Below are 21,399 nucleotides of genomic sequence, written 5' to 3' on the forward strand. Positions count from 1 at the left end.
ACACTGGTCAGCACTTCCTCTCTCTCTGTCTCCTCCTTCTCGTTTCTCACATCATAGGAGAACAAAAGAAACAGACAAGAATTTAGTCTTTTATGCACTCACTGGGTTATTTCAACCATACAATACCCTTTTAGACATACCTATGTTCACATTTGCGCTAAGAAATAAGCAAACAGCTTAACTCAGGAATATTATAAATAGCGCAATTATATATGTTTTTTTATTTTTTTTATTTTTTTTAAATCCGTCAACATAACTCTTATTTATAAATTCAATGGATCTCAATCAAATAGTTTCATAATTAAGCAACAGCCGATTTAACAAACAGAATACTTTGTTCGTGTGTAAGTCTCCCCCTCCTTCTTTTTCAGCTCTAAGTCTGCGTCTCCCAGCAGCTCAGTGCAGGCAGGGGAGTGGCATATTTGCTCTGTGTAACTATAAACTCATAAAATCCCACGCATGCGCAGCTCATTTGCTAGTGCGATGTCATGGTGAGAGGAGCTCCCGCAAGCAACTCTCTCCAAACAGCAGACAGTAGACAGACCAGCTTTCTCTCCGTTTTTTCCAACACAGACAAACAGTAACACTGAACAAAACGCACAAACCAATACAAAACACAAATCCTACTTCGAAGATTTTTATCTTTACTATCTTCACTTATTCTAATCTGCAGATTTATAGTTAATTTCTTATCCATTACAAATCATCTCTATGCAATCAAAACTCCCTCCCAGGGTGTTTTTAAAAAAGTTCTCTCAAATAGAGACTCATAAGGTTTTAACCGTAAGTCCTCCCGGGGGGCTCATAGTTTTTAACAATGTTTTAAAAACGTTCTCTCAAATAGAGACTCATAAGGTTTTAACCGTAACTAACACATTTCCTTACAAAAAACTAAAACCCCTGTTCTCAACCAAAACATATATATGTATATATCTCTAACATAAATCTTATCATAGCATGAGTCGACACACAGCTGAACACAGCAGAGACCTCCCCATGTACAAACACGCATAGGCTCTCTTTCACACATACACATGAAAAGAATGCATCCATTCATACCGCATGCTTCCGTCACTCCTATTTCCTTTATATTCCTTCCTAAATTTCTGCTACCTTGAGTTGCATATATTCAATGAGAGGCTACATCGAACATATACTTCGAGAGGTAACATGCAATTGAATGTATATTCTACAATCTCCAGTTCCCAGAACTGACCCGAATATCAACCTAGTGAATTGACAGGATTTTTTGGCCTATCTTAATGATCGCCTCGTTTGAGGGCTTCCGTAGTTCAGCGACGTCCTAACAGTATACATTTTTCCTTATTTCCTTGTCTTATTCCTGGACACTCCTTTCCAAATATCCCTGTGCCCAGTGCTATCAATTCCTATAGACACTCCCCCCTGTTTGCGTTGTTTTCAACGCAAACAAAGGTAGAAATTTAGAACGGAAACCTATCACACAGCAAACAGCACGGCACACACAGGTCCGTCACGGTGCGTCCCCCCAACTCACACACACAGCCACACGAACTGACCAGCGCCCAAAGTTGTGAGAAAGCTCACCTTATCTGCCGGCGTCTTGAGCGGGAGTCACTTCGTAGCCCATGAATGGAACGCTGAAGAGACGCAACACGTCCCAAAAATCCTTGTCGCCATTAATGTGGTGTCGAGACAACGATGCTGATATGCTGTGTTGACAAGAAATCCGCGGACACTGAACTCTGATTATAATGGTTTATTATATCAAAGATTTTCAGCATCAATTTACAGACTTCTGCAGAAATCCGGAGAACAACTAACCCAATCTAAAAATGATTATTCTCCTCGTCCTTTGTTCAAACATTGTATTTATATCCTATGTAACATAAGATGGGTGGTTTTAGATAGACCAATCCCTGGCCTTTACACATCCGAATCTCCTCTGTTTTAGGGGGCCCCTATAGTAATACTTTCCAGATGTTTCAGCAAAGTAGAGTAAAGTTCATTTAACCAACAATATGAAAACCTCAGCCAAAGCTATAAATTGTTCAGATACTACACTAGCAAATAACAAAATAATACAATCCCAGCCAGGCTGCCTGTTCTTACCCAGATTCAAAAGAGTAGTAGCCGCCTTGATGCTGTGTTGAAGCTCCTCAGCAGTCTCTCGTTCCACTCCCCACGGAATTTGCTTGTAAGATCCCTCTCAAATGCCAGTTGAATCAGCTGCGCTTTCCTCCTGTGCAACATGCTCCATCTGTGCTCACTGAATACATTTTTCAATGCTGAAAAATAGTTCCCGCAAGTTGCCCTGGATTCTCCAAATGTTAATCCTAGCTTCAATGCCATTATCACAGTAGGCATTACTGTTAGAGGCCCGGAGTATCTATCCAAAATGCTCTGCGTAGTCCATTTTTCTTCTCCTGATCGGGCGATTTCAGTCTGCAGAAACTGGCGTGCGACAGTAAACTCAGCTTTCACAAAGTCTCCTGAGATTAAGTCCAGCAGTGGTTTCACCTTTTCCACATCCATAAAGGTTTCATTCTCTGGGTGCAAGGCACACAGGGCCTCAACAAGTTGGCTGTTTCGTTTGTTAAATCTTGCTGACATTTCTCCCAGTACAGCACTCCCTCTCATTATCCTCTTCTTGCTGGCCCATTGTTGTTTCAACCACATATTCTTTCAGATTACTACTCACTACTCTTTGCCGTTTGCTTGGAGAGGGGGTGTCCATGTGTTTGTATTTCTCCCATAACTCATCAAACTCACTGTCACGTTGCAGTTTTTTCACACAATTGTGGGCACTGCGGACGACTCGGATGCCAGTGTACAGATCAGTTGCTTGAGCCTGAAGTAACTTGTTAGGGGGGTCGAGCAGGCTGAGGACTTTGTGGACCATGAAGGCAATGAATCTGAAGCTCGGCTCGGAAACAGCTTTCATGTCACGCTCGTATACGGAAGACACGGACCAAGGCGCAGCGTGATAAGCGTACATTTTATTTGTACTGACACACAAACAAAAACAACAAACCAACGATACGTGAAGTCCTAGGTTAACACAAAACAAACCTTACGGAACAAGATCCCACACAAACTAGTGCAAACAGGCTGCCTAAGTATGGTCCCCAATCAGAGACAATGAGATACAGCTGCCTCTGATTGGGAACCACCCTGGCCAACATAGATCTAAACGATCTAGAACAAAACATAGAAAACTATAACATAGAGACTCCACACCCTGGCTCAACATTTAAGAGTCCCCAAAGCCAGGGCGTGACAGTACCCCCCAAAGGCGCGGACTGCGACCGCGCCACACAAACGCAACAGGGTAGGGGCCGGGTAGGCAGTCCGCCTCGGAGGCGGATCCAGCTCCGGGCACCGGTGGAACAGGTACGGGCCGTGCCGGACTGGACACACGCACCACTGGCTTGGTGCGGGGAGCAGAAACGGGCCGGACCGGGCTGACGACGCGCACCACTGGCTTGGTGCGGGGAGCAGGAACGGGCCAGACTGGGCTGACGACGCGCACCACTGGCTTGGTGCGGGGAGCAGGAACGGGCCGTACCGGACTGGCGACGCGCACCACTGGCTTGGTGCGAGGAGCGGGACTGGGTTCCTTCATTAACCCCCGCTCCTTCTGCTGCCTAACCAGCTCCTCTCGCCGTGCCTCTACACCTTCCTTCTGCTCCCTCTGCACCAATGACCCCCTTAATCTGGCGGCCTCCTCTGCTAACCGGCTGAACCGCTCTATCGCGGCCTCCTGCTGCCTCGTCGTCCACGGCGTGAGCCCCCCCCCCTAAACAATTTTTGGGCTTGTCTCTCCCCCGTGCTCATGGCCTCCATCCCTCTAGCCAGACTCTCTCTCATCTCCTCCCACGTCCATCCTCTCTCCTCGTCACGCTGCTTGATCCAGGGTCGGTGGGATCTTCTGTCACGCTCGTATACAGAAGACACGGACCAAGGCGCAGCGTGATAAGCGTACATTTTATTTGTACTGACACACAAACAAAAACAACAAACCAACGATACGTGAAGTCCTAGGTTAACACAAAACAAACCTTACAGAACAAGATCCCACACTGACTAGTGCCAAACAGACTGCCTAAATATGGTCCCCAATCAGAGGCAACGAGATACAGCTGCCTCTGATTGGGAACCACCCTGGCCAACATAGATCTAAACGATCTAGAACAAAACATAGAAAACTATAACATAGAGACTCCACACCCTGGCTCAACATTTAAGAGTCCCCAGAGCCAGGGCGTGACATTTCAATAGGCCCACAGCCTCAAGTCGCACTTCTGTACCGTAGGTGTGGGTACTCTCGATTTCTCTGAGCAGGTGGATGATGCTGTCCAGAGATTTTATAATGACACTCACCGTGGCTAGATGACCAGTCCATCGCTGCTCAAACAGCCATTTCAGTTTCTCTCCCGTATTTTGCGCAGCCACAGTTGGTTTCCTGAGAAACTTGTAAAGGGAATTACACACATTAAAAAAGTCATCCAATGCACCCTCAGAGGACATAGCGTGCACTATGACTCAATGCAGCTGGTGGTTAAAGCAATGCACATACGGCACTTCCCGATTCAGCTTGTCCTGCACTATCCTTTGCATGCCCCCATGTTTACCAAACATCACACTAGCCCTCATCATAACATTGACTAATAATCTTCTCGGTGCTAAGGCCAAGATTTGTTAGCTCTGACAGGACCAAGTTAGTCAGCGATAAAGCATCACATACTCGTTGCCATTGAGAGTAGCCGCTCAGAAACACGATTGTTTTCGTCCACGTAATGGAATACAATTGAAATGTTCTCACACCCGGTTGGGTCTTTAGTCCCATCCACTTTAAGTGTGTACCATGAATCACCTACTTCCTTTACAATTTGCTCTGTGACTACCTCACTCATGAGCCCAATTATTTCGTTCTGGATGTCATGAGATGTGTATGTGGCATTGCGGGGAATTGTGCTTAAGGCACTAGCAAGTTCCTTGTCTTTCCTGAGCGTATAATCTAATATCGCCAGGAATATTCCAATGCCCCCCTCCCCTCTTGCATCCATCGCATCCAAAGTTCCCCTGAGAGGAAGCTTGTTGACAGCAAGAAATTCCACAATGTCCACAATCGATGACAAATACAAACGATTTCTTGCAAGGTGTGCAGAATTCACAAGTGTTGAAATTTCCGCTCACTGTGCATTCCTTGCGTGTCTTTCTGTCCAAAGTACCATGCATTTCAAATGTTCTTTGCTTGATGCGTGCCTCCCCAGTCCCTTGTTGCTATCAATGGCATGTCGCCAGTTATTATATCCAGTTCGGATGAATGCCTTATCGGCGTTAGCATTGGAGCCGATGTTACATTTTCGACAAGGATAGCAGAAAGCTACATTTGACTGGCAGGAATATTCCAGCCACTCTCTGCCTTTGAACCACATGCTACAAAATGCACGTTTTCTCTCACAGTAAAGGCTGGTTGGGTATTTCCCCAGACAAACCTGCGCTGGCTCCTCATCACCGAGGTCTTCAGGCACTAACGGAGGTGTCGGTGCTTGTAATATCCTGGCGGTGCTGCTGCTAGATTCGGTTTTGGCGGCTGCAGGCCCCTCCTCGGGTTGGTTACCTCCTATGTCAACAGGCTGCAAGACAGTTGCGCAGGTGCCTTTGCTGCTGGCTCGGCAGCCTTGGCCTCTGTGATTAACGTCTGCTTGGCCTCTGTGGCAGGCTTCTCCCCCTCCCCTACACTTTGATCCGATGCTGCCGTTGTGCCCTGGCGAAGCCACTTTCTAATATCCATCATGCTATCAGCTACCTACCTAACTGTTAACATTAGCTAAATTCCATCCAGCTGCACTGTGATTTTTTTTTGTTGTTCTTCTTACTACATAACTTTGAAGGTAAATTGACCCCAGCCTTCTACTGTGAAGGCCAATCAAAATGTGTTTTTTTTCAACTGGTAAAACGTGTATGATGTACGTGTGATGCGAGCAAGGGAGATGCATGAATGAAGCATACACAACAAATTGGTTGGGCATGACGGAGGGGGCAGATTGTGGGACAGAATAGGGATACAAAACTGAGGGGGCACAATATTCAAACTAAGGGGTCATTGCCCACTTTTGCACCCTCGTGGCGCCGGGCCTGGGACGTCCCTTGTTTGCTGGGTTAATACATCAATAGAGTAAATAGAATCAAATGAGTTGCTTGTTATAAACTAAATATAGATCCATCTCTATGGATTGGTTACATGTTGACACTGAAACTACAATCCCATGTGAGCATACACTATGATATATTTAGAGGCTAGCAGGACAAGTAATTGGAGCACTATCCCTCTGTCAAGCAAGACATTTCATGGACACAAGTCTCTTCAATTCTTTCACACCTCAGAAGTCTGATAATGTACAGACATTATCGGGATCTTAATTTTTTTGGAATAAGAGTTTGAGGGAGGATGTGAATTTGTTTTGTTAAAACTATTGTGTTTAGTCTGAGCCTAAACAGAATCAAATGATTCACACTTGAATTCATTCACATCCATCACACTCAAGCCTTGTAAGGACTAAGAATTGCTGCATTGACCAAAGGAAGAAAATTAACAAAAGCTATGGAGAACTCAACCCAAGTCAAGTTCTTTTATCTCTTTGGCTTACAAGAGACATTTAACAACAAATCGGTCTATTTTATCTTGTCTCTTATCACATACCTTCTCATCATCACTGTGAATCTGACTCTGATCATAACAATCATTCAGGAGAAAGGCCTCCATGAGCCTATGTATATGTTTCTGTGTAGTCTATGTGTCAATGGATTGTATGGAACTGCTGGTTTCTACCCCAAGTTCTTATTCGACCTTCAGGCAGATGTTCAGGTGATATCTTATGGTGGATGTTTTACTCAAGCCTATGTAATATACACATCTCTCCTGTGTGAAATTTCTACTCTAACAGTGATGTCTTACGATAGGTATGTGGCAATATGCAGACCACTACTATACCATACCATTGTGACATCTTTAACTGTTAGAAAGTTACTCTTATTTGCTTGGTGTTATCCTTTATTTATACCACTCATAGCACTTATTGTAGCCGTCAGAATTCCTTTGTGTGGATCTCGCATTGATAAAATATTCTGTGACGTTCCATCTATACTGAAACATGCATGTTTACCCATTACCATCAACCAGAATTTTAACAAATTTGTAATATGTGTTCATGTTTTACAGTTATTTTTAATTGTATTTTCTTACTGTCAGATTGTAAGGACTTGTGTAAAGTCAGCTAAGGGAAGGATTAAGTTCACACAGACATGTGTGCCACATTTAATAACAATGGTTATTTACATCACAGTGACCCTGTTTGACACTCTGCAAGGGTGGTATAGTAATGTAAATATTACAGTAAATATGCGTAATGCAATGGCTGTACAATTCCTTGTTGTACCACCTGTCTTAAACCCTGTCATATATGGACTTAACCTCCAGCAGATCCGAAGGGCAGTTTTTAGAAAATGTAAAGCACATAAAATCATTGATGTGAAACGTTAGTTTCATAATCTTACATAGCAGGGAGACTTCCTGATATCAGAAGTCAACAAAAATAACAACACCTGGCAGGGGGTCTTGGTGTCCTCCCAAATTTTGGGGGGGCATCTAATGCTAATTTCCTGCATTTCTGCTAGTGCTGTACCCGACCAAAAATAATCTTGGTCAACCAAGAGTAGTCTTTTCTTTCGACCAATCGATTTGTCAACATTTCTAAACGTGTCATTTTTTCTTACCATTTCTACCAGTCTGCATACCAGTTATAATTTTCATATGCACATTATCGTGGAACATCTTTTAATTTATAATAGTCTTTGTATCTAAAAATCATTGTCTGTGGTTAATCTACAAATAATAAAAAAAAGTAACTTTTATTGCCATTGCCAACTATATAAAAATAGCCTACAAAAAGCCAACACGTAAAAACATTGCAGCCTGCAGGCAGAAAATATCCTGATAAAATACATATCCTATGAATCATGTTGTCTACGCATGACCTGTATGCAACGAACTCAAGACATTGTATCAACTATCAACTGGGTCAGGTATTTTATTATGTTTCCACTGGATCAGGCCATTATATCTTTCCCTCTGGCTCCAGACGTGTGAGCAGGGTGTATGGTGTTGGGGGGTGTTGATGTTTGATGTCTGTCACTTATTTCATTGGGAGTCTGGGTGTCTATTTCTAGGTCGTTGATTGGTGTCGTGTGACTCCCAACGGAGGCAGTCAGCTGTCGGCTCGTTATCTCTGATTGGGAGCATATTAAATGTTGTGTCACTGTTGTGGGTTGTTCATGTTTCTGTCAGTGTTACAGAGGACTTCACTAGTATGTGTGGTTGAATAAAGCAGTCCACGCCTGCGTATTGGTCCGCTTCTTCAGACGGTCGTGACACCTTTCATGCCGAGTGGTTATCGAAAGGGAGAGAGATGGAAATATTGTTCAAATACTTTGAGGAACTATTGTCATTCTCATTTGATTCTAAAAACATACTTTATTTACTTGCTGTTTGAGGTGAAGAAAATTTACTTTGAGAAGCTCCACAGCTCATTAGTGGTGGTGAGTTAAGACAATCAGATATACTATCAGACATCCCCAAATGGGCACATTTATAGGCCTACATTTGCACGCAGGCTAGGTAGACTAGTCCTACTTCTATATGGTTAATCAGGTGCGAGTCCTTACTCAACATTGACAGGAGAGTTTCAAACAAAAAATGATGAATAAATTGACAAGACTCGTTAAAAGGAATAAAATAAACAATAACTGGTTTCTCACAAGTGTAGTATAGGTTATGAGTTCTGCAAAACACATGTCCACTCTGACATTGAGAATGGTAAATGACCTTAATAATAATATATAATGCATTAACAGAAATAAACCTTGCAGATTAGAAATGATGGGAATTAATGTTAAATGTAGGCTACTACTGGTGCTATTTGTAATGGGGTATTGATAGACATAGCAAACAATGCACACAATCAAGTTATGAAACACTGAATACCCACTAAATGGCGGGAGAGAGCGCATTCTGGAGAGAGACGTGCCTTATGCGTCTGAGCCACAATCCCCATATTCTTGGACCGTGGCATCCCTGTGGCCTCCTCAATGGATTAGTCCACTGAGACAGGCGCAAATCAGATAGGTGTCTCGTGTGCCATAAAAAAAAAGGTATATTTGTGACTGCTTGACTAAAGAAAATCTAATGTTTTCATTACAGACACCTTTTGTCATACAGTATTCCATAAGGCACCCAGACCTTATCAAAGTTGCAGAGTATACCCTTAATCTAGTAATAAATCAAATCTAGTGAAACATGATTTGACATTTCTGCCATCCATTGTGACATTGTTGTAGGATAACCAACCTTCCAATTTTATGGCAATGCATTTCTTAGCTACTATAAATGCTACGGTTACACAGTTTCTTCTTATAACAGCCTCCAGTATCAACATTTCCAAGCAAACAAAAACAGGGAAAGTGAGAATCTGTAGACATGCAGAGACAAAAGAACATAGTCTTTGCCAGAAATCAGCCAGCCTTCACAAGATCATAACATATGCAAATATGTCCCCTGTTGTGTTTTACAACTCCAGCGGAGGAATTACATTTCTGTGCATGATATTCAGTTTAACTGTCATATAGTATGTTCTATGGATGGTCTTAAACTGCAATAATTTAGGTCTGAGATTATATGAACATGAAGGCATTCAAACATATCTGTATCCATTCATCATCATCAAAAGCGTCTCCCAGGTCTTCCTCACAGTTTTGTGTCATCAGGAAAAGCCTCTATCAACCCTTGAAACAGTTAGGAAATCAACTTTAGAGGTTTGTCAGACTGCCTTAAAATGGTTTCAATCTTTGAAGCTTCTGGCTTGTCCAGTGCTTGCTGCACCGAGAGAAGAAAGTGTTGCATCTGAAAAAGTTCACCTCAGCGGTCACATACTGGTCTTCCCTGGCTGCTTGACCCTGCTGAGACCCCCGTCACCATCTGAGCCTACTCAGAAGAGGCATGACAAAGAATTGCCTTGGTGTAAATTTATACATTATATAATAGAATCAATGGTTCAATAATTGAAATGACCATTATTCCCAGATCTCAGACAGTAGCCTACCCATCAACTCAAGATGGAACTTTGTATCCATTCACTGATTGTTATAATATACTGCTAAATTCACCTCAGCTCTGTAGACTGGTCTTCCCTGGCTGTCTGACCCTGCTGGGACACCTGTCACCATCTGATCCTGCTAAGACATGATGAGCATAGTGTTGTGTACTGACTGTGTACCATAACAGTGAAGCCTGCAGAGCTGTTTATACCGTGTCAGTGGGAAAAGTAGGGAATTATATAGGAAAACTGACAGATCAATAACGTTACATTGCTATACTGACTCTAATAAAAACTCACATTGCGATGTCAAAAAACGTCAGAATATCGGTCTTCAATCATTTGGCCGCTGGTTCCACATACACGAATCCAAAAATAAAGTATTTTTTAGGTTATTTTATTTTAGTTGTGATAACACATCTATGTGCTTATAACCAGGCCTCCTCAATGTATCTCAAAGTAAATGGATAGTCACGACCACTTTGGAAGAAAATTATTTGTTTCATTGATGCAATAACAATAATATGCATGTAACTAGAAAGTATGGTTGAATGTAGGCTACACATTTAGACTGATATAACGTGCATAAACAAGATACAAGAATACTGAAGAGAAATATCATATTCTGAATTTCTATTTAAATTAATCACTACATTTTTTTGATCCAAGTTTAACATATATTATATATTCATATTCTGACAAAATAATAGTCTATATTCACATTCGGACAATTCAAAATTGTGTATTTTTACTGTCTTATGGTAGTATTAATTATTGTTTTAGCAATGGCACAAAGTAGGGTATGTATAACCTCAGGCAGTAAATCAAATGATTTACACTTGTCATTGGACAAACCTTGCATCTTGAGTTGGATTGACATATTGTAGCTTCGTTGGCCCTTCCCTCTCTGATGTAGTGGTAGTGTTATTATTTGTTAACAGCTAATGATATTTGTGTCTTGGAGGTGTGCTTTGATATAATGTTGCTCCCAGTCAAGGCCCAAATCCCCGTCATTCGCATTAAGGAAATACATTGGGCGGAGATTATGGTGCCTTGTGAGAATTCGTCTGCGAGTGGGTTACCCGCCTCTACCATCCGTTCTACTAGCCAACGTGCAATCACTGGAGAATAAACTTAATGAGCTCCGTTCGAGACTATCCTACCAACGGGACAGTAAAAACCTTAATATCATATGTTTCACCGAGTCGTGGCTGAACGACGACGTGGGTAATACACAGTTGGCTGGGTTTTCCGTTCATCGGCAGGACAGAACAGCTACGTCTGGTAAGACAAAGGGTGGGGGTGTGTGTCTATTTGTCAATAACAGCTTGTACGCGATAACTAAAAGTAAGGTAATCTCGAGATATTGCGCACATGAGGTAGAGTACCTCATCTACCAAGAGAGTTTTCATCTATATTTTTCGTAGCCGTCTATTTACCATCAAAAACCGACGATGGCACTAAGACCGCACTCAACGAGCTGTATAAGGCTATAAGCAATCAAAAAAATGCTCATCCAGAAGCGGCACTCCTAGTGGCCGGGGACTTTAATGCAGGCAAACTTAAATCCGTTTTATCTAATGTGCAACCACATGTGCAACCAGAGAAAAAAATAACTCTAGACCACCTTTACTCCACACACAGAGACACGTACAAAGCTCTCCCTCGCCCTCCATTTGACAAATCTGACCATAGTTCTATCCTCCTGATTCCTGCTTACAAGCAAAACTAAAGCAAGAAGTACCAGTGACTCGCTCAATATGGAAGTTATCAGATGACGCGGACGCTACGCTACAGGACTGTTTTGCTAGCACAGACTAGAATATGTTCCGGGATTCATCCAATGGCATTGAGGAGTATACCACCTCAGTCACCGGCTTCATCAATAAGTGCATCGACGACGTCGTCCCAACAATGACCGTACGTACATAACCCAACCAGAAGCCATGGACTACATGCAACATCCTCATTGAGCTAAAGGCTAGAGCTTCCGCATTCAAGGAGCGGGACACTAATCCGGACGCTTATAAGAAATCCCACAAATGCCCTCAGATGAACAATCAAACAAGCAAAGCGTCACTACAGGACTAAGATTGAATCCTACTGGTAATACGCAGCCGATGAGAGCAAGACCTTTAAACAGGTCAACATTCACAAGGCTGAGGGGCCAGACGGATTACCAGTACCTGTACTCAGAGCATACGTGGATCAACTGGCAAGTGTCTTCACTGACATTTTCAAACTCTCCCTGACCGAGACTGTAATACCTACATGTTTCAAGCAGAGCACCATAGTCCCTGTGCCCAAGAAAGCGAAGGTAACCTGCCTAAATGACTACTGCTCCATAGCACTCACGTCGGTAGCAATGAAGTGCTTTGAAAGGCTGGTCATGGCTCACATCAACACCATCATCCCGGAAACCCTAGACCCACTCCAATTCGCATACTGCCCCAACAGATCCACAGATGACGCAATCTCAATTGCACTCCACATTGCCCTTTCCCACCTGGACAAAAGGAACACCTACAGTGAGGGAAAAAAGTGTTTGATCCCCTGCTGATTTTGTACGTTTGCCCACTGACAAAGAAATTATCAGTCTATAATTTTAATGGTAGGTATATTTGAACAGTGAGAGACAGAATAACAACAACAAAAATCCAGAAAAACGCATGTCAAAAATGTTATAAATTGATTTGCATTTTAATGAGGGAAATAAGTATTTGACCCCCTCTCAATCAGAAAGATTTCTGGCTTCCAGGTGTCTTTTATACAGGTAACGAGCTGAGATTAGGAGCACACTCTTAAAGGGAGTGCTTCTAATCTCAGCTTGTTACCTGTATAAAAGACACCTGTCCACAGAAGCAATCAATCAATCAGATTCCAAACTCTCCACCATGGCCAAGACCAAAGAGCTCTCCAAGGTTGTCAGGGACAAGATTGTAGACCTACACAAGGCTGGAATGGGCTACAAGACCATCGCCAAGAAGTTTGGTGAGAAGGTGACAACAGTTGGTGTGATTATTCTCAAATGGAAAAAACACAAAAGACCTGTCAATCTCCCTCGGCCTGGGGCTCCATGCAAGATCTCACCTCGTGGAGTTGCAATGATCATGAGAACGGTGAGGAATCAGCCCATTACTACACAGGAGGATCTAGTCAATGATCTCAAGGCAGCTGGGACCATAGTCACCAAGAAAACAATTGATAACACACTACACCATGAAGGACTGAAATCCTGCAGCGCCCGCAAGATCCCCCTGCTCAAGAAAGCAAATATACATGCCCGTCTGAAGTTTGCCAATGAACATCTGAATGATTCAGAGGAGAACTGGGTGAAAGTGTTGTGGTCAGATGAGACCAAAATCGAGCTCTTTGGCCTCAACTCAACTCGCAGTGTTTGGAGGAGGAGGAATGCTGCCTATGACCCCAAGAACACCATCCCCACAGTCAAACATGGAGGTGGAAACATTATGCTTTGTGGGTCTTTTTCTGCTCAGGGGACAGGACAACTTCACCGCATCGATGGACGATGGACGGGGCCATGTACCGTCAAATCTTGGGTGAGAACCTCCTTCCCTCAGCCAGGGCATTGAAAATGGGTCGTGGATGGGTATTCCAGCATTACATTGACCCAAAATACACGGCCAAGGCAACAAAGGAGTGGCTCAAGAAGAAGCACATTAAGGTCCTGGAGTGGCCTAGCCAGTCTCCAGACCTTAATCCCATAGAAAATCTGTGGAGGGAGCTGAAGGTTCGAGTTGCCAAATGTCAGCCTCGAAACCTTAATGACTTGGAGAAGATATGCAAAGAGGAGTGGGACAAAATTCCTCCTGAAATGTGTGCAAACCTGGTGGCCAACTACAATAAACGTCTGACCTCTGGTATTGCTGACAAGGGTTTTGCCACCAAGTACTAAGTCATGTTTTGCAGAGGGGTCAAATACTTATTTCCCTCATTAAAATGCAAATCAATTCATAACTTTTTTGACATGCGTTTTTCTGGATTTTTCTGTTGTTATTCTGTCTCTCACTGTTCAAATAAATCTACCATTAAAATTATAGACTGATAATTTCTTTGTCAGTGGGCAAACGTACAAAATCAGCAGGGGATCAAATACTTTTTTCCCCTCACTGTATGTCCACATAACGGAAGCCTGGAGAAATATAACAGGTGATCTAGACTTAAATCCTGTTTTTATTTTTATATACTTCTATAGGTACTATTAAGAAAATGGAGAACTCAACACAATTCATGTCATTTATACTAGCTGGATATAGTGACAGTGGACATTTAAAGTACTTGTATTTCATTATAATAACTGTCTTATACGTCTCAACACAGTGCTTATTGTAGTTATTTGTATGGAGAGAAGCCTTCATGAACCCATGTATCTGTTTCTGTGCAGTTTGTTTGTGAATGACTTGTATTATATTGCTGGTTTGTTTCCTGCTCTCATGACTCATTTGGTTTCAGATGACCATGCAGTTTCCGCTGTGTACTGTTACCTACAGATCTTTTGCATGTACACATATGGAACTATTGAATTCAGCAATTTAGCAGCCATGTCCTATGACAGGTACCTTGCTATATGTTATCCACTACAGTATAACAACATCATTACACCCAACAGGGTGTGTATTTTATTTGTGTAATATGGTTGTACTCTTTTGCAAGAAGCATCATAACACTGTCTTTAACTATTTGTTTGCAATTGTGTGGGAATGTTATAGACAAAGTGTATTGTGACAACTACCTGGTAGTAAAACTCAGCTGTTCAACATCAGACACGACAGTTAATAACATCTATGGACTCTGTGGTATTGTTTTGACTGTCGCTGTCCCTTTAATTACTATTGTGTCCTCTTATATTAAGATTCTGACTATTTGTTTGTAATCTTCCATCGAGACCAGACAGAAAGCTTTCAGCACCTGTACTCCTCATCTGGCTTCACTGCTCAACTTCTCATTCGGCTGTTTTTTAAATGTGCTCCAGAGTAGATTTGATAGGCCTATGAGAAATGTTCCAACTGTACTTCTCACTATTTTATCAGTGTACTTTCTGATGTGCCAGCCACTTTTAAATCCTATTGTGTATGGAGTTAGGATGGCTAAAATCAGACAGGCTTGTAAACACATACTACCTGTAGGTCTGTACCCTAAAACATAAGCTAAACATTAGTGTGACCTTTTCTGTCCTGATTGTTCGATTTTTGTGATGTTGACTTGGGTGTTTTGTTACTTATAGGTGCAATAATGAATGGGGGTGAGGATGGTGAAAATCAGACGTAAAACATTTGCTGATATGTATAGTATTGTCATTTACCTTTTATTCACTTGCTGATCTCTATTGACTATCTGTCCCTCAAAGAATGTACTTTAAAATTAACTTCCTTGTCTACAAAGCCCTAAATTGAATTGGACCAGCCTACCTGTCAGACCTACTCTCCCCCTATGAACCTCCACGCACCCTAAGTTTAAACCACGTCAAGCTGCTGAATGCCGGCAGGACCTGGATACACACAATGGAGGGCCGTTTCTTTTGCTCCCACGCACCACGCCTTTGGAACTCCCTTCCTGACAATCTCAGGGCTGTTCAGACTGTTGAGGCCTTTAAAGCAGGCCTTAAGACTCAGCTCTATAAGCCTTCCCATCCTCCTAGACTTTGATTGTTGCTTTCATGATTTGGTTATATATATATTTTGCACTCTTTTTTTAGTTCGTTTTTTATTTTATGCAATTTGAGATTATAATTTTATAATGAAAAACACTTTACAAAGGTAATAAATTATTTTCATTATTTAAATTAAAAAAAACAGAAGTTCATTACTTTGAATTCCTTACTTAAATTGATAGTTTTGCCAGAGGTTGCTGTATCTAAGTATGTAACAAATCTAGAAATGCAAAACTGTCTGGATCGATTGACAACAGTTGACAAGCTGATGTAAATGTGTAAAAGGTAAGCCCACCTGGCACCATTACATCCATCACTAATGGAAAATAAAGCCCTGTACAGTACATACAAGCTTGGGGATTGTTTGACATTTTGAGAGAGAAATCTAGGGAAATACTGTAGCATGAAAACAAACTATATTCTGTCTGAAATGCAGATGCATGTCATGTTTTCTGAGGAACAACCGTTCTATGTAACATGATATCTGTGTCAGCTATCTGTCAGATGACTAGCTTTCGTATTCCTCAGAAATGCAACTACCTGGGACACAAGAGAAACCATGATCAACCATGATCTCGCCATCACGGTTGACAACTCCGCTGTGTCCTCCTCCCAGAGTGCGAAGAGCCTAGGCGTGACCCTGGACAACACCCTGTCGTTCTCCGCCAACATCAAGGCGGTGACCCGCTCCTGCAGGTTCATGCTCTACAACATTCGGAGAGTGCGACCCTGCCTTACACAGGAAGCGGCGCAGGTCCTGGTCCAGGCACTTGTCATCTCCCGTCTGGACTACTGCAACTCGCTGTTGGCTGGCCTCCCTGCCTGTGCCATTAAACCCCTACAACTCATCCAGAATGCCGCAGCCCGTCTGGTGTTCAACCTTCCCAAGTTCTCTCACGTCACCCCCCTCCTCCGCACACTCCACTGGCTTCCAGTTGAAGCTTGCATCCGCTACAAGACCATGGTGCTTGCCTATGGAGCAGTGAGGGGAACGGCACCTCTGTACCTTCAGGCTCTGATCAGTCCCTACACCCAAACGAGGGCATTGCGTTCATCCACCTCTGGCCTGCTGGCTCCCTTCCTCTGCGGAAGCATAGCTCCCGCTCAGCCCAGTCAAAACTGTTCGCTGCTCTGGCACCCCAATGGTGGAACAAGCTCCCTCACGACGCCAGGACAGCGGAGTCACTCACCACCTTCCGGAGACATTTGAAACCCCACCTCTTTAAGGAATACCTGGGATAGGATAAAGTATTCCTTCTAACCCCCCAAACTGTAAAGTGGTTATCCCACTGGCTATAGGGTGAACGCACCAATTTGTGAGTCGCTCTGGCTAAGAGCGTCTGCTAAATGACGTTAATGTGCCCTTGAGCAAGGCACTTAACCCTAATTGCTCCTGTAAGTCGCTCTGGATAAGAGCGTCTGCTAAATGACTAAAATGTAAAATGATGTAAATGTAAACCTGTTGCCTATTTTGGATAGCTTATTCTGTCCTAACAAATTCCAGATAATTCCTTGATAATAACAAATATACTGCATATACTGTATTTCGTTTTAATTGAGAAATCGGATGACCAGATACCCATTTTTACATTTACATTTTAGTCATGCAGCTATTAACCTGAAGAGACCTGAGGGGCACGGCTGGTCTTGACTGCATACAAAATGGTACCCTATTCCCTATATTGACCAGAGCCCTCTGGTCAAAGGTGGTGCACTATTTAGGGAATATAGTGCCATTTGGGATGCACACCTTCTGTCATTGCCTCTGGGAGTGTAGGACCTGAAAGTGTACTGTAGGCCTAGGATATCCTAGAGTGACAATAAGGGTCTTCACTTTTACTTGAGCAGGAATAGCTCTGGGCCTAGGTTTTAGACTATAGCTAGGACTTAGGGTCCTGAGTTATTCTCTGTTTTCCCTGGTTAGGTCATATGGTCCAGGAAACCGTTCCTTTGTCAGAGGCTTTGGATTGGTTTCACTGAACCATTTATTTCATGTACATGGTGCACAATACATTGTCACACCCTGATCTGTTGTTTGCCTGCCCCGTTTTTGTAATTAAACTTTTGTTACTTCGACACTGTCTGCATCTGGGTCTTCTCCTGAAACGTGATAGTACGAATTGGCCATGACTGACCCAGCAGACTTGGACCAGCTCCGCAATGCCATCTCCTCCCATGGAGCCACCATTGGAAGGCACGAGGAGTTGCTTCATGGTCTCATGGAAGGGTTCCAGACCTTGGCCGAACGCCATGACCGAGCGTTTAACACATTCCTGGAGCAATTCCGCGGGTTGTCTGTTAGGCATCCTACCACGACGGTAACCTCCCAGCCCCTCAGTAACCCGGCTGTTAGCAGCGCGGCCTCCCCAGCCACCCGGTTTCCCGAGAACCCCGCTTACCTCCCACAGAACGCTTTGCTGGAGAGTCGAGAACCTGTCTGACATTTCTCGCTCAGTGTTCGCTCATCATCGAGCTGCAGCCCTCCTCCTTCCCCTCGGACCGCTCTAAGATGGCGTACCTCATCACGCTGTTGTCCGGGAGGGCTCTCGCCTGGGCTACGGCAGTTTGGGAACAACAGTCGGCCGTACGCTTCAGTCTGGAGGAGTTCATGCAGGAGCTAAGGAAGGTTTTTGACGCTCCCATTGTCCAGGAGAGAGGCTGCCCGGAAGTTACTCCAGCGTTGGCAGCTGAGTGTGTCTGGAACCCGGAAGCGCTGTTTGACACGTTCCTGAACAGAGCATCGGAGGATGTAAAGGACGAGCTTGCAGCCCGGGAACTACCGACGGATCTCGACTCGCTCATTGCCTTGACCATTGATCGATGGGCGACTATGGGAACATATGAAGGAGAGGAAGTCCGATTCCACCTCGCCTCCGAGGCATCCCGGAAGTCCCCGATGGCTCCGTTGCAGAGAGAACATGAGGCTACTCGCGTTCCCCCGAGAGTCTCCGAAGTCTGCCGATCCACCTCTTCCCGAGCCGATGCAACTAGGCAGAGCTAGGCTGTCTCCAGCCGAACGGCAATACAGGCTTCACACGAAGAGTTGCCTGTATTGCGGGACTACTGGTCATTTTTTGTCTACCTGTCCACTGAAAGACCAGGCTCACCGGTAGGAGCGAGTACTCGGGTGGGCCATACGAATAACTTTTCCTCTCCCCTTACGTGGCGGAACCAGTCAAAATCTCTCCGGCTGTGTTCCAGGCCCTGTTTAATGATGTTCTCCGCGACATGATGAACCGGTTCGTCTTTGTCTACCTCGACGACAACCTCGTCTTCTCCTGCTCTGCCCAAGAACACGTGTTCCACGTCCGACAGGTCCTCCAACGCCTCCTGGAGAACCAGCTTTTTGTGAAAGCAGAGAAATGCAAATTCCATCGCTCCACCATCCCCTTCCTTGGCTACATCATCGCAGCAGGGAGTGTACAGATGTAACTCAGGAAGGTGAGATCGGTGGTGGATTGGCCCCAGCCTACGTCCAGAGTGCAGCTGCAACGTTTCCTGGGATTCGCTAACTTTTATCTCTGCATTATCCGGGGTTAGAGCACCCTGACCCCCCCTGGCACCCTGACCCCCCTCGGCAAGCACCGGCTGGTCTCCTACAACCTCTGCCTGTTCCTCACCGTCCCTGGTCTCACATATCCCTGGACTTTGTCAAGATCTTCCCCCGTCTGTTGGCAACACTGCCATCCTGAAAATTGTGGACCGGTTTTCCAAAGCCGCCCACTTAATTCCTCTCCCCAAGCTACCCTCCGCCAAAGAGAAGGCCCAGCTCATGGTGCAGCTAGTCTTCTGGATCCATGGACTCCCAGTGGACATGGTCTCCGACCAGGGTCCTCAGTTCTCGTTCCGGTTCTGGAAGGCGTTCTGCACACTCATTGAGTCGTCGACCAGCCTGTCCACCGGTTCCACCTTCAGTCCAACAGCCAGTCACAGTGAGCCAACCAAGACCTGGAGACGACTCTGCACTGCCTGGTCTCCACCAACCCCACCACCTGGAGCCAGCAACTAGTGTGGGTCGAACACGCCCACAAAACCCTTCCCTGCTCTGCCACGGGTCTTTCGCCCTTTGAGTGTTCTCTGGGTTATCAGCCCTCGCTCTTCCCGGAGCAAGACGAAGAGGTCGGCATACCCTCGGCCCAGATGTTTGTCCACCGCTGTCGTCGTACCTGGAGGAGTGCCCGGTTGGCTCTTCTCAAGACCACCTCCTGGTATCGACGACAAGCGGACCGCCACTGGACCCCGGCTCCCTGGTATCATCTCGGGCAGAATGTATGGCTGTCCATTCAAGATCTGCCCCTCCGGGTGGAGTCCCGCAAACTTTCCCTCCGGTTTATTGGCCCTTTCCCCATCTCCATGATCATTAGCCCCTCTGCTGTTTGTCTTCTGTTAACCAGTACCCTCCGTATACATCCCTCTTTTCATGTATCTAGGATCAAACCCCTGTCTCACAGCCCTTTGTCTCCTGTTTCCAGGACACTGTCTGCATCTGGGTCTACTCCTGAAACGTGATATTCATAGCACACAAACGCCTGCCAAAACGTTAATGATAGATCTGATAGCGTTGCATGCCCAGCCCATTGGTGTTGTCACATACTTCTTCTACAGTGTAGAGTGCAAGGCTAGAGGGTCCCCACACATACATTGTTTTAAAAGGATCATAGGCCACTAACACAGCCTGTTCAATAACATAACATTAAGGATGTGTAATCCTCTGATGTGCTGTACTATCCTACCAAACTACTATTTTTATTTAGGAATCTCACTCTGGCCATGTGTAACAGTGTTGCATCTGTCCCTCACCTTGCACAAACCTGGGCTTTAACCAGGGACTCTCTGAACACATCGACAACCGAAATGGCCTGTCTAAATTTTGGATTTAGTGTACTTTACATGTAATCAATTTATAATTTTGCCTGGAATGTAATAAGTCATATTTTAAGGAACTCAGTCAGGCTTTCAGCTTCCTCTTGAAAGTTTTAATAGTAGAATGCACAAGGTGCAATTTCGAAATTGGCTAGTGCATCAGCAGTTTTCCTTGGCAGTCATTGCAGACCTTAGAGAGCTATTTATCGTGTAACTTGTCAGAAATGTCGCCGGAGGAGATGGCTGCCGTTTTAAGGGCTGCAAACCAATTGTGCTATTGTGTGGTTTTTTTTGGCGTTATTTGTAACTTATTTTGTACATAATGTTTTTGCCACCGTCTCTTATGACCGAAAAGAGCTTCTGGATATCAGGACAGCGATTACCCACCTTTTACTGGATACATATTTTTTCTTTAACGAGTCGGACGCGAAGGATTTTCTTCAGACACCCGACAAGGACCAAATCCCTGTCATTCGCATGAGAAAGTAACAGAGATATCGGGGATGTAGGTCGGCGTGCCTTGTATGGATTCAACGGCGAGTGGGTAATCTGCCTCTACCATCAGTCCTATTAGCCAACGTACAATCATTGGATAACAAAATAGAATAACTACAATCACGGATATCCTACCAACGGGACACTGGCAAGTGTCTTCACTGACATTTTCAACCTGTCCCTGACTTAGTCTGTAATACCAACATGTTTAAAGCAGACCACCATAGTCCCTGT

The 21,399-nt window shown here is 44.3% G+C and overlaps 1 pseudogene; it reads left to right on the forward strand.

The window, feature by feature from the left end:
* LOC121557462 overlaps positions 1-19,239 on the forward strand; it is a 39,835-nt pseudogene extending 20,596 nt beyond the window's left edge.
* The last annotated feature ends 2,160 nt before the right edge of the window (positions 19,240-21,399 follow it).

The sequence above is a fragment of the Coregonus clupeaformis genome, unplaced genomic scaffold (genome assembly GCF_020615455.1).
Source record: "Coregonus clupeaformis isolate EN_2021a unplaced genomic scaffold, ASM2061545v1 scaf1843, whole genome shotgun sequence".
NCBI lineage: Eukaryota > Metazoa > Chordata > Actinopteri > Salmoniformes > Salmonidae > Coregonus > Coregonus clupeaformis.